Consider the following 14014-nt stretch of genomic DNA (forward strand, 5'->3'; position numbering starts at 1 on the left):
CCAGCTCCTGGAAGTGCGCGGCCACATTTGTAGCCGCACAATATTTTATTATCTCATTCTTACTCTGGACAACCTGGCAGGCTACCGAATGTAACCTGCCCACACGGCAGAGTCTGGCAAACTCCCCATGGTGTACCCAATATGCCAAATACCAGTAACAATGATGGGTCTCATTCTCCTAACCCTGAAAGAGCCTTGAATATGGCACTTTTTAAAATCTCAGGGCTAGGGTGAAGGAGACGTTACTGGGGCCTGCTCGAGGCAATCGATGAATAACAGGATGGTCGTGATTGTCGTCGTGGTCGTCGTCGTCCACCAGAACTTTTTTAAATTGTTAACTCACGGGCCAGAGAGATACCAGGATAGGACACTTGCCTTGCACTGAACCAAACCAGGTTCAATCCCCAGCATATATTGAGCCTCACCAGGAGCAATTCCTGAGTGCAGAGCCAGGAACAACCCCTGGGCGTAATCACTGGGTGTGCCCCCCCCCAGCATAACAAAACAAAAAATATAACTCAGTGAACCCCCGTTAAAATAAGAAACCTTCTGCTGGATCACAGTGTGCATATAGGAGGCCCAGGTTCAATCCCTAATAAAACATGGTATCCGTACCACCAGATCAATCCCCAAGCACTAGTGGGTATAGCCACAAAAACAAAAACAAATCAGTATTTTCTACTGATTCCCCCAATCTATAAATATGGCCCAACATTATCTTACCTTCCTATTCTTTAACCTCCACTGCCTCATCTGTTCTTCAGGTTTTTGCAGTCTCGGTATATGATCTGACTTTTCCCTGTAACACTCCTCCCTAATGTTCCACCAGTGTTCAGACCATGTAGCAGTGCCAGGGCTTCTGCATCAAAAACATGGACTCTGGTTCTTTCAGCCATCTCCCCAACGCTAAAGACGTTTTTTCCTTTTTAAATATTTTTCTTTGGGGCTGGAGCGATAGCACAGTGGGTAGGGCGTTTGCCTTGCACGCAGCCAACATGGCCGACACAGGTTCAATTCCCAGCATCCCATATGGTTCCCCGAGCACCGCCAGGATTGATTCCTGAGTGCGTGAGCCAGGAGTAAACCCTGAGCATCGCTGGGTGTGACCCAAAAAGCAAATAAATAAATATTTTTCTTTTACTTTTGGGCCACACCAGAAAATGCTCAGGAGTTACTTACTCCTGGCTCTGCACTCAGGAGTTGTCTTTCTGGCGATGCTCAGGGGCCATATGGGATGCCTGGGATGGAACCCAGGCAAAGCAAGCACCCTACCCACTGTACTATCACTTCACCTGATATTTTCTTAACTAAGCAAGCTAAAACAGTACTCCCTATTACTCTCCTCATCTTCAAGCTCAATTCCTTCACTGCACTTACTACTTAGTATTTAAAGATTGGCTTTATATCTGTCTCTTCTATAAATATGGCCTTAAGTTAGACTTTCAGCAGTAACTTCATTGTGCATACCCTCTCTGCATAGAGTACATGGAATTTGTTACTTAATAGATTTTAAATGAGTAACAAAATGAATCAGCAACAACCCGATCAAGAGATAGTTGAGTGGGTAGGGTGCTTGCCTTACACGTAACCAATCTTGTTTTGATCCCCTATACCACATATAATTGTCCAAGCCCTGCTCAGGAGGGATCCTTGACTGCAGAACCAAAAACAAAAGCAAAAAAGATCAAATTAAACACTTTAATGTGGCTCAGTAGTAGAGCTCATGACTTGCATTTGTGAGGCCCTGGATTTGATCCTTGGCACCACCAATAAATAAAAAAAAGACACACTGGTCACCACCCACAAATGAGCTCTCTGGTGAACCTGCTTATTGGCCATGATCCCAGAGACTCAGAAACAAATCTTGGAACCCAGCGGCTTTTTGCAGAAATGCACCCCAACTTTGCATTAGGTTTCCGGAGCTGGGCCACCCCAGGTTTTGTGCCTTGGCCTGTTCCCCCTGGCAGCTCGGTCACCGCCATCTTCCAGAGGCCTAGAGACGGCCAAGTAGGAGCCCTCAGTGAAGAAAAACATCGGGCCTCATGGGATGGGGGTGGAGGCAGCCCTTCCCCCCCCCATGAGATTGAGTTGCCGCCCAGAAACGAGCCCTCTGGCTGTTGATCAGGCTGCTTATAGACCATGATTCCAGAGACTCAAAAACAAATCTCAGAACCCAGCAGCTTTTGGCAGAAATCCCTCTAGATTTAATTATTCAAACTTCAGAATTCCAATAGCAACATCATATGCAATTCATAATCAGCAATAGAAAACAAATTGTCTAATGTTGTCTTTTCAAGGGGCTGGAGCAGTAACACAGCAGGTAGGGTGTTTGTCTTGCACGCGGCCAACTTGGGTTTGATCCCCAGCATTTCATATGGTCCCCTGAGCACCACCAGGAGAATCCCTGAGTGCATGAGCTAGGAGTAACCCCTGTGCATCGCTGGGTGTGTCCCAAAAAGAAAAATAAAATAAAATAATGTTGTCTTTTAGACAGGTTTGAGTGTTGGGGTAAAATCCCAAATAATAATGGTGGTGTCGAAATATTGAATGTAATCAAAGTAGAGGATAATGTGGAAATCGTCTGTCACACAGGTGGGGGAGCGTGTGTGATGGAGGGTATTCTGGGATTTTTGGTGGTGGAAAATGTGCACTGGAGAAGGGTCGGGTGTTTCATAGTTGTATGACTAGACTTAAACCAAAAACTTTGTTACTGTTCTCACAGTGATTAAAAAAAAAAGAATTATGTACCATGTCCAAGAAATAATTATCTCAGTATCCAAGGTTGATTCACCATCTCTAAAGAGTCATATAAAAGAGCACCTTAATAAAATATAAATCAAAACATCAGGCAATTATCTCAAAAAGTAAAATAAAAAAAGACACACTAATAGTTCAAATCAGGAAAAAACATGGGGGAAAGGGAAATCCATTGTACTCAGGAGTTACCAATGGCGACTCTCTGCTGAGGATTGAGGGGCTGGGGACAAGGGGGGACTGTATGTGACATCAAGGGATCAAACCTGAGTTAGTTCAGAGAATGGCAACCACTATCTCTCTAGCCTGGAAAATTTATTATTTGTATTCTCTTCCCACCTGACTTGTGGAAACCCCGCTCCTTTTTCTTTTAAGGTGCCAGTGACCAAACACAGGGCAACACACATGAACAGGAAATGACTACCACTGAGCCAAACCCTTATTTTGGGTGGGTGGGTGGGGGGGGAGACTCACACCCACATACAGTGTTTCTGGGACCCTGCAAAGCTTATGTTCCAGCCCTCTATATCCTCGGGCTAAAAACCATCTTGTAAACATTAGATAGGCTCTTAAATTTCTTTTAAGTTAACACCATCATTTCTAAGACTAGACCTAGGTAGGTAAGGTAGGTAAAGAACAGGGGCTGGGGACAAATGCAAGGACTTATTATACCGAATGTTTGGCCTGCCCTGATTATTACAAAATCAGAAGAGCAAGAACAATTCATAGAACCTTCTGATATTCTTAGAAATATAAAACTATTACATACGTAAAAGGTCAGAGCCATAGAAGAGCAAGTAGGGCATTCGCATTGCATGCTATCAACCCAGGTCAATCCCTGGCATTCCGTATGGTCCCCTGAGCCCACCATGAGTGATTCCTGAGCATAGAGCCAGGAGTATACCCTGGGCATCGCTGAGTCTGGCCCCCAAACAAAAACAAAAAAGGGGGGTGGGGGAGTAGAATAGTGCTGGAGAGGTAGTGCAGTGAGTAGGGTGCTTGGGGTGATTTCACATTATCCTATTACACATTATTCACATTATCTTATTTTAGAGTTTTTATTTTAAATTATTTTGGTTTGAGCACAAGTGATACTCAAGGCTTACTCCTGGCTCTCTGCTAAGGGTATCACTCCTGACAAGACTCAGGATACCATATCAAGTATCAGAGATTGAGCTGGGTGCAAGCTGCATGCTTATCCACTGTACTACCTTACATTTTTACAGGTTTTTTTTTTCTTTTTGGGTCACACTCGACAATGCACAAGGGGTTACTCCTGGCGCATGTACTCAGGAGTAACTCCTGGCGGTGCTCAGGGGACCTTATGGGATGCTGGGAATCTAACCTGGGTCAGCCACGTGCAAGGCAAATTCCCTACCCACTGTGCTATCTCTCCAGTCCCACATTTTTACAGTTTTATAGTAAATTACAGTACATAAAAATATCACTAACATCTTTAAAATTTAATTCATTATTCTCAACAGTTAAACACTGATATAGCCATCACAAGATGCTTTTATGTTTTATATGAGTCAATGCAGAAATGTAACTTCTGGATACTGGCACTAATTATAGGTCGGCTTCAAAATCCTGGCTTCCGGCAGTCAGAGAACCAGGAGAACTGAAGCAATAAATGGATCATTACACATCATTAAATAGATCTCAAACTACCAATACTCCAGTTTAAAAGCTAACACAAAAATACCTTTCTAGACAGCTTCTCTTACCTGCTCATTATTTGTCATCAAACAAAGATCAATTTTCACCCTTTTTTTGGGGGAGGGGTCGGGGGGCAGGTAGGGATAGGGGCAACATCCAGTGATGCTTGGATTACTCCTGGCTCTTCATTCAGGAACTGCTCCCTCAGCGCTCAGAAAACCATATTGGATACCAGGAATCAAACATGGTTTTCAGCCTCATTAAAGACAAACAACTTATACACACTGTACTACCTCTCCAACCCCTCTATGTTCACCCTTAATCCACACCACTGAAATTCAACTGTCCTAACTCCATCAATTCCCCTTACCTTACTAATACTTATTTCTTGGAGGTGAGGAGATTTGGACCACACCACAGCATTAAGGAATTACTCCTGGCAGACATGAGGTACCATGTGTGGTGGTGGGGAAAGAACTACAATTGGTCATTACAAGGCAAACAGTCTAACTGTTGTACTAATGAACACTTGGTCCACAAGTGAAATTTAAAGTTAAACCTTAAAAGAATCATAGCCGGAGAAATAAACAGCGGGTAGGGTGTTAGCCTCCCTCATTCAGAAAATTTACATCACACCCTCACTTTTTTCTAATAGCTTCTCTTTACTACAAAAGCAGTTCATGCTATAAGATTGATTAAATTCAAGCTGGGGAGATGACTCAAGCGGATGGAGTGCATGCTTTCCAGTGGGTGCCCTGGATTTGTTTTCTAACTTTGCATTGTCCAAAACACTGATGGAAGAAGCTTCCAAACACCACTGGATGCAGCCCCAATACAAAAAAATTTATGAACTCTTTGAAAAAAAAAAAGAAAATGATCTACCACTAATCTTCATATTGGAAATTCCTTTTCTTTGCTTCTTCCTACTTTAGGAAGCACAAATTCTCCCCCAATTTCCTTTCCTTATTTCTCAAGGCCTCTAAAATGAACACAATCCCAAGTATAGATCTCCTGTACACACCACACCTGATTCCTACTTCTAATCACAGGCAAAAGAAAAACCACTTTTTTCATTGCTGCTTAGTTCTACATCCCAATATCCTGACAGATTTTTTTCTACTAGTTCTACTAGCTCCCTTGCCATAATCCTTTGAAAGCCAATTTCCTTCAAATTCAGTTTCTCCTGTCTAAATGCACATTTTTCAATATGCACCTGATAGCATTAAGGTTTAAAGCCTTTTGTTTGCTTGTTGAACAGCCCAGCACCAGGCAGTGCTCAACACAGGGTGGAACCTGGGAGATGGCACTGCCAGGAATAGAATCCAGGGCCTCGCAAATGTAAAACATACGCTCTAAATGCCCCTTCAAACCGTTAACATTTTTAAATTTAATTTTTTATTAAAGTACCATGATTTACAAAGTGATTCATAATTGGGTTTTAGACATACAATATTACAGCACTAATCCCACCACTAGTATCAACGGCCCAAGTTCTTCTCCATATCCCCCTATCTCCTGGCTGCCCTCAACAGGAACCTTTCTGAATTGTACTGTTAAAGTTTTAGATCTTTGAAAGAGAACTTTTACTTATTTCTCTCAACAAAATTAAACAAAAAAAAAATGTTCAATTTGAGACTGGAGCGAGAGTACTGGAGTAGGATACTTTCCTTGTACAAGGTCAACCTGGGTTCAATTTCCAATACTCCATAGGGTCCCCACAAGGCCCTCTGCCCAAGTACAAGTTTTATAAAACATTGTATCAGAATTAACAATAAATGAAAAACTCCAGCCTTTTAGGTTGGTTTTTCTGTTTGTTTGTTCCTGGTACTTTTGCAATGCCAGGAATTTTATCCAGGGCCTCATAAATGTAAGTTATATCACCTACCATTATTAAAGTTTACCAATTCTACAAGTAGGGTTCTTGCCTTGCATGCTGCTGACCACGTTAGAATTCCGGTATCTCATACGGTCCCCAGAGCACCACCAAGCATGATCCCTGAGTACAGCCCGATGTAACCCAAAACAACCCCTCCCCCTCAAAAAAAATAGATTTTGGGCTGGAGCTATAGCACAGAGGGTACGGCGTTTGCCTTGCACGTGGCCAACCCGGGTTCGATTCCCAGCATCCCACATGGTCCCCCGAGCACCACCAAGAATAATTCCTAAGTACAGAGTCAGGAGTAACGCCTGAGCATCACCAGGTATGGCCCAAAAAGCCAAAAAAAAAAAAAAAGGTTTTGACAGAGGCAAATTCTAATATTTTACTTGTATATGAAAGCATAATGAGGTTATATTATCATTTAGTGGTAGAATCAGACTAGGCTGAGAATTCAATTTCCTACTCTCTTAAACTAAACAATAAAATTGCATGAACTCCAAATAAGGAGTCCTTTGTTTGTTTTGGGGTCCCCACGGCTTGAGGTGCAAGGTAATTCCTAGAAGTGCTTGGGGGACATGAAGAATCAAACCTAGGGGGCTGGAGCGATAGAATAGTGGGTAGGGCATTTGCCTTACACGCAGTCGACCCAGGTTGGATTCCCAGCAACCCATATGGTCCCCCGAGCACCACCAGGAGTAATTCCTGAGTGCAGAACCAAGAGTAACCCCTGAGCATAGCCATGTGTGAGCCAAAAAAAAAAAAAAAATCAAACCTATGGCCTCACAAGGTAAGTACTCTACCACAGAACCTCATCCTCAGCCTCAATTAAGGTTTTTTTAAGCCTCAATTATGAGGGCTGGAGCAATGACACTGTGAGAAGAGACCTGCCAGGATTGACCCCTCAGGATGTCAGCTGTATCCCCAAAACCAAAAAAAAGGGGGGGGGGGAATAAACTTGGCAAAAGCAAGTGCATTTCTCATACAAAGCATAAGAGAAATCTACATTTCTGCCTCATTCTATAATACACTAAACCTGGGCAGCACTGTCCTCCCATTGTTCACCAATTTGCTCGAGCGGGCCCAGTAACATTGTGAGACTTGTTGTTACTGTGTTTGGCATATCGAATACATCACAGGTAACTTGCCAGGCTTTGCCGTGCGGGCGAGATACTCTCGGTAGCTTGCCAGGCTGAGAGGGGCGGAGGAATCGAACTTGGGTTGGCCGGGATGGCTGTATGCAAGGCAAACGCCCTACCTGCTGTGCTATCGCTCCAGCCCAAAACCTAGGTAAGCGCTCAAATTTCTCCTAAAGCATTCTTCTTAAATTCTTTTGATGGGGGTCCAGGACAGGAAGATGGAGTCACCTCCCCTGAAGTGCTGGGGCTACTAGAATGAGACTACGTGGTATTGGGGATCAAACCTTGGGTCTTATGTACAGCAAACATGCATCCAGCTCTCTGAGCTATCTCCCCGATTGTATGTGTTAAGATGGAAGAGAATATTGATGCTGATATGTACAATTCTATTACAAACTTGACAACACGTATTTCTGGGGTCATGATGGCACTGGAGCTCTAGAGAGGTAGAAAATAGGAATTTCTTTCCACGTAGCCCTTACAACTTATTCCCTAGAACAAATATTGCTATGAACTGAGAGATACCCCTCATGGTTTGAGCACACATTTTGCATATGGACATAACCAGAGTTCCAAAAGTGCATGATCCTTTAAATACTACCATGAGTGAGCCCTGAACACTGGTGGGTCTGCACCTCCCCCCACCCGCTAAAAATAAACAAACTGCAAAAACATCAAGTCAGGGTTTTTCCCTTTTTCTTTTCTTTCTGATATTACATTCAAAACTCCAGCTTTGGGGACCAAGTAATAACTCAGTCACAACTTTTATGAGCTGAGCATGATCCAGGCAGTGGTACTATTTGGGATCCCAAATGACAACAAAATATGCAATTTCTGGTACACCATAAACAAATGTGTGTAACAGCCAACTCAAGAGTGTGACTCATGGGTACAGGGATAGCACAGGAGGTAAGGTGCCTTGAACGCAGTCTACCCTGCTTTGAACCATGGCATCATATAGGATCCCCTGAACAACATTAAGGAGTGACCCCTGTCCCCAAGAGTCTGGAGTAAGACTTTGAAAAAAACAAAAAAATTCTGCTGGAGAAATAGGGCGTTTGCCATGCATGGGGCTGACCCGGGTTTAATCCCCCGCACTCCATGTGGTCCCCCAGCACAGCCAGGAGCGATCCCTAGGAGCAAAGCCAGGAGTAAGCCCAGAGCACAGTTGGGTGTGACCTCAAAACAAAACAGTGTGACTCCTGCCAAGCAACATGAGGTGTAGTAGCATGCAATGCTATCAAGTATCTGGTTAAATGAGAAAAAAATATTGGAGAGGACTGTTGAGGGTAAAAATAAATGTAAGTAAAACTTCAATTGTGGGGGGTGAAGCAATAATACAGCTTACCCGGGTTCAATCCCTGAGTATGGAGTCAGGAGTTAACCCTGAGCACCACCAATGTGGCCCAAAAAAAAACCCTTCACTGTGGTTACAAAGATGTGACTCAACAGCAGAGGGCCTGCGTAGAAAGAATGAGTGAGGTTGTATATTAATAATCCCCAGGACTATAGCTGGAGTGCCATCCCCTACACTACCACTAGGACCACAACCAAGTGCTTAGGTACCAAAAATGACAACATAGGGAGGGGTAAGTTGAATGAAAATTTATCAAGGGTATCATCTGTGAGGCCCTGAGTTCAATCACAAGCACTGCATGACACGCCCAGACCAAGCCCTGGTGGCCCTCAAGCCAATGGTCCTAGTAGGTTCGAACATACACTGGGGGGGCTCTTTTGTTTTGGGGCCACTGTGTTCAGGGCTTACTCCTGTCTCTGGGCTAACTCAAGGACCATTTCTGATAGGAACCAGGCGACCATATGGTGTGTGAGAAACAGAACCCTGGCAAGGTGCCCTATCCTAGGTACCATCTCTCCTGCCAAAGGAGTAGGACCTTATAAAGAAATAAAAATAGGGCTGGAAAGATAAAACAGCAAGTAGGGTGCTTGCCTTGCAGGCAGACAACCTGGATTCAATGCCAGGTACCACATATGGCTTCCCAAGCACAGACAGGGGTGAGCTCTAGTGCAGAGCCAGAAAACCCTGGGCATTACAGCTCGCGTTCCCCTCCTCCCACCGCACTCGCCTGTCCAACCTCCTGCCCACCCCTGCTCCAACAAACAAAACACACAGATACGATCCCTGCACGCACACACGCGCGCGTGCGCACACACACACACACACACAAATCTTGCATGCATTCAAGCCCCAGCACAATCTCTGGCACCACATGGTTCACCACACACTGCCAAGGTGGCCTGGGTAACCCCCAACACTGCAAACCCTCTCAATGAAGTGCCAGTGCAATTGCCCAAGAATCTCTGGGAGGGAACCTGAGCACTGTTTGGGAAGTCCCAAAACCCACAGACTTTCCGGTTCAAATGTTAAGCTTCATGGAGCCAGATGTGGCTCAAGTTGTAGAGCACATGCCTAGCAGGTGACAGGTCTGGGAAAGAATGGCTGGGACCACACGCTCACTCACCCCAACAGAGCTGAAAGTGCTTAACAAGTGACAAAAAGCACTATAGCCACTGTCCTCCCGTTGTTCATCGATTCGCTTAAGCGGGCACCAGTAATGTCTCCATTGTGAGACTTGTTACTGTTTTTGGCATACTGAATATGCCACGGTAGGTTGCCAGGCTCTGCCGTGCGGGCAGAATGCTCTCCAGAATACTCTCGGTAGCTTGCCAGGCCCTTCGAGAGGGGCGGAGGAATCGAACCTGGGTCGGCTGCATACGCCCTACCTGCTGTGCTATCACTCCAGCCCAAGTGACAAAAAAATAAATCAAAAACATTTAAAAACAAGGACTTTGTGCATACATTGTACACAGGAGGCTCAGGGTTCTACTTTCAGCGCTGCATGGTCCCAAGCACCAATACTGTAGTAGTATACAAGACATGCATCCCAACTCCCACCCATGAATCTTGCTGTAGAACCCTCCCCCATTCAGGATAGTTGTACTTTTAGAAAATGTAAACATCCTGAATCAAGGCTTCCGGCAGTGCTCAACGGACAATTACAGGGTGATGGAGGCTAAACCCAAGTCAGCCATGCAAGCGCCCTACTCACTGCACTATCTCTCCAATCCCCTATACTTGCCCTATTTCTTTTGTTTGGGGGGGTGGGGAGGAGACAACACATGTGGTGGTAGATCTGGAATCCAGATCAGCTGCATTCAAGGTAAGCACTTAACTCTCTACCGCCAAGACATTGCTTTTTGCATAGTACATGATTACCCATTCTCAGAGACAAATCTGTCTATGATAGGCATTCAAAAATGTTTCAACTTGGGGCTGGAGCAATAGCACAGCGGGTAGAGCATTTGCCTCACATGCAGCCAACCCAGGTTCGATTCCCAGCATCCACCGCCAGGGGTAATTCCTGAGCGCAGAGCCAGAGCCAGGAGTAACCCCTGTGCATCGCTGGGTGTGACCCAAAAGGAAAAAAAAAAAGTTTCAACTTTATTTTTATTTAAGAGACCATACCTGGCAGTGCTCAGGACTTACTCATAGTGGGGCTTGGGGACCATATAAGGTACTAGGGATTGAACCCGGTAAGTCACATACAAGGCAAGCATCTTAACCCACTGTATCCACTCTCCAGTTCCTTAAATTAAAGAGAACAAAAACAAGAACAAAAATTAGATACTGAGCATGTGGCAAGCCTGTGTTTTATCTGTGGTACCACATGAGCCCCTGAGAACCCTGAATACTGCCAAGAGTGACCCAAAACACTTGAGTTGGAAAGTAATGACCCAAAAGAGTAATCGTTGTCATATATGATTAAGTGTTAAAACGATTAATTTTTCATGCACATTATAACCATGAAAAGACAATATAAAAGATGGCATTTGTGAAATTTATGATTTGAGAAAATGTAGTTGGGTTTTTTTTGTTTTGTTTTTGCGTCACAGGGCTTCCTTCTAGTTCTATGCTCAGGGATCACATCCAGCAGGGTTCAGGGGACCACATTCATTGTCAGGGATACTCAGGTCAGCCTTAATAGCTAAAACCAGCTAAGTTCTTACAAGTTCTTAACAAAAGGGATAAGCTGTATAAGTTAAGGCTTGATAAGACAAGTTTCTACTGAAGGAACACTGGCAGTAAAAGCAAAGATCAAAGACTGTTGTTGTCTATTATAATCTGCCAAAATCCTTACAGATTTTAAATCTTTGCCTTAGAAATGAAGAAACAAGCATTTCTAAGTCTGAATATGAATATGCAGGCAAAGACATCTACCAGGACTTGTATCTCTAGAACCGAACTGTCTTTGAGTCATGTTTTTGGGGGCCAGAATCAGTGCTCAGGTGATCAAGTGATAACGGGGATTAAAGCCCACATGCAAAGCAAATGATAAGAGTCCTCTGAGCTACCTCCGTTAATGTCAACAGTCAAGACTTTGAATGTAGGAGGTCCAGATTTGATCCCCAGCAGTACATGACAACCCTGAGTACAGAACTGGGAGTACCCCTCCAGACAACACAGAACTCTTCAAAAAAAAAATTTTTAAGTGCCTTTTTTAGTTTCCAAGCACTACTAGATATGTCCCCTCCAAATACATATAAATGCTGTGAGTGAAGCGCTACTACAGTGGGTAAGGTGCTTGCATTGAAGGCAAAGCCAACAGGTATACCATATGGTTTCCTGAGCACACCACCAGTTCATGGTACCACCACACAGCACCAGAAGTAATTCCTGAACATCGTCAGGTATGGCCCAAAACCAAACATGTATTAATGCTGAATGAATATAAAATATAAAAAAATAAAAAACATTTGAATTGCTGAAACAAAATTAAGGCCTTTTTTTTTGGTCACACCCACTGATGCTCAGGGGTACTCCTGGCTTTGCACACAGGAATTACTCCTGGTGGTGCTTGGGGGACCATATGGGATGTTGGGAATCAAACCCAGGTTGGCCACGTGCAAGGCAAACACCCTACCCGGTATGCTATTGCTCCAGTCCCCAAAATTAAGTTTTTAAAAATTATTTTTTCAAGTCGGAGCAATAGTATAGTGGGTAGGGCACTTGCTCTTCATGCAGCCAACCTGGGTTTGATCCCCAGCACGGCCTAGGATCCCCCAAACCTCACCAGGAATACTTCCTCAGCAGCCAGTGCAGCTCAAAAACAAAAAGTTTTCTAATTTCTACTGCCAGCATGATATAGTACAGCAGGTAGGAGACCATGCACGCAGGCGGCACAGATTCAATCTAAGGTACCCCATATGGTACCCCAAGAATGGCAGAAGTGATTCCTAAGTGCAAAGTCAGGAATAAGCCCTGAGCACACCAGGCATGGGCCAAAAACAAAAAACAGAATAAAATTATAAGATGAATATTTTCAATACTTCATTTTTTTTCCATTTCTCTTCTCATTTAATAAATATTTACTGACATTCTCTAATGTGCCAGGCACTGTGCTTTAATTGTGGGAAAAACTTTCCATACTATAATAATGCTACCTACTAGTGATGTGTCCAAAGAACAAATACCCATATTCTTCATAACAGAGAGTTGATACAAAGACTTATATCAGCTCCAACAATCTTCTCAGCACAACTATTAAGTTTGAGACAGGAAATATATGGTATGTTGATTTATTAAATCAACTGGTATTTACACAGTAGCTCATGTAATCTGAAGAGGGCTTAGAAGACACCTCAATTTTTTTTTACATGCATCATCTCATTAAAGCCATCTTATTTCATACTATTACTACTTGCATTTTATACATAAGGAAAATGATGCCTATATGTTAGAACTACCTTCAGAGAACACAGAACTCTTCAAACAAAATTTTAAGTGGCTGTTTTTTAAAGTTTCCAATACTGTACGTTTATGTGATTTACTCCAGTCTAGTAGTAAAGCTCACTACCTGAAGGTACTTCAAAAATTGGAACACAACAATAGGTTTCAAAATTATAATTGGGGAGCTAGAGCGGGTAGGGTATTTGCCTTGCATGCAGCCGACCCGGGTTTGATTCCCAGCATTCCATATGCTCCCCTGAGCACCACCAGGAGTAATTCCTGAGTGCAGAGCCAGGAGCAACCCCTGTGCATCACTGGGTGTGACCCAAAAAGAGGAAAAAAAAATACATACATATATAATTGGTTCTGGGCTGGAGTGCTAGCACAGTAGTGGGTGACCTTACACATGGCACATGGCTAACACGGGTTCAATTCCAGGCACCCCATATGGTCACTGTGCCCTGTCAGGAGTGATCCCTAAGTGCAGAGCCAGTAGGAGCAAGCCCTGAGCACTGCCATGCGTGGCTCAAAACAAACAAACAAACAAACAAAAAAATCAACGAAATTGTAATAGTGTCTTTTGTTTTTGTTTTTTGTTTGTTTGGGGGGTCACACCCAGCAATGTGCAGGTGTTGCTCCTGACTCTGCACTCAAGAAATTGCTCCTGGTGGTGCTCAGAGGACCATATGGGATTCCAGGGGTCGAACCCAGGTCAGCCGCAAACACCCTACTCACTGTACTATCTTTCTGGTCCAAGTGTTTCAATAAAAAGGGGGTGAAATTCATAATACAACATAAAGTCAAGTCAGTGCAGAATGCTCAGCTGTACCTTGAAAATAT

General features: G+C 43.8%; 1 protein-coding gene and 1 pseudogene across 2 annotated transcripts in view; both read right to left on the bottom strand.

The window, feature by feature from the left end:
• Nucleotides 1–14014, bottom strand: part of IPO7 (importin 7) — a 70568-nt gene that overhangs the window by 52962 nt on the left and 3592 nt on the right. The gene's annotated exons all lie outside the window — the stretch shown is intronic.
• Nucleotides 3338–3483, bottom strand: LOC130025626 (uncharacterized; annotated as a pseudogene).

This window comes from Sorex fumeus, unplaced genomic scaffold (assembly GCF_029834395.1).
Source record: "Sorex fumeus unplaced genomic scaffold, SorFum_2.1 ptg000030l, whole genome shotgun sequence".
Classification (NCBI taxonomy): Eukaryota; Metazoa; Chordata; class Mammalia; order Eulipotyphla; family Soricidae; genus Sorex; species Sorex fumeus.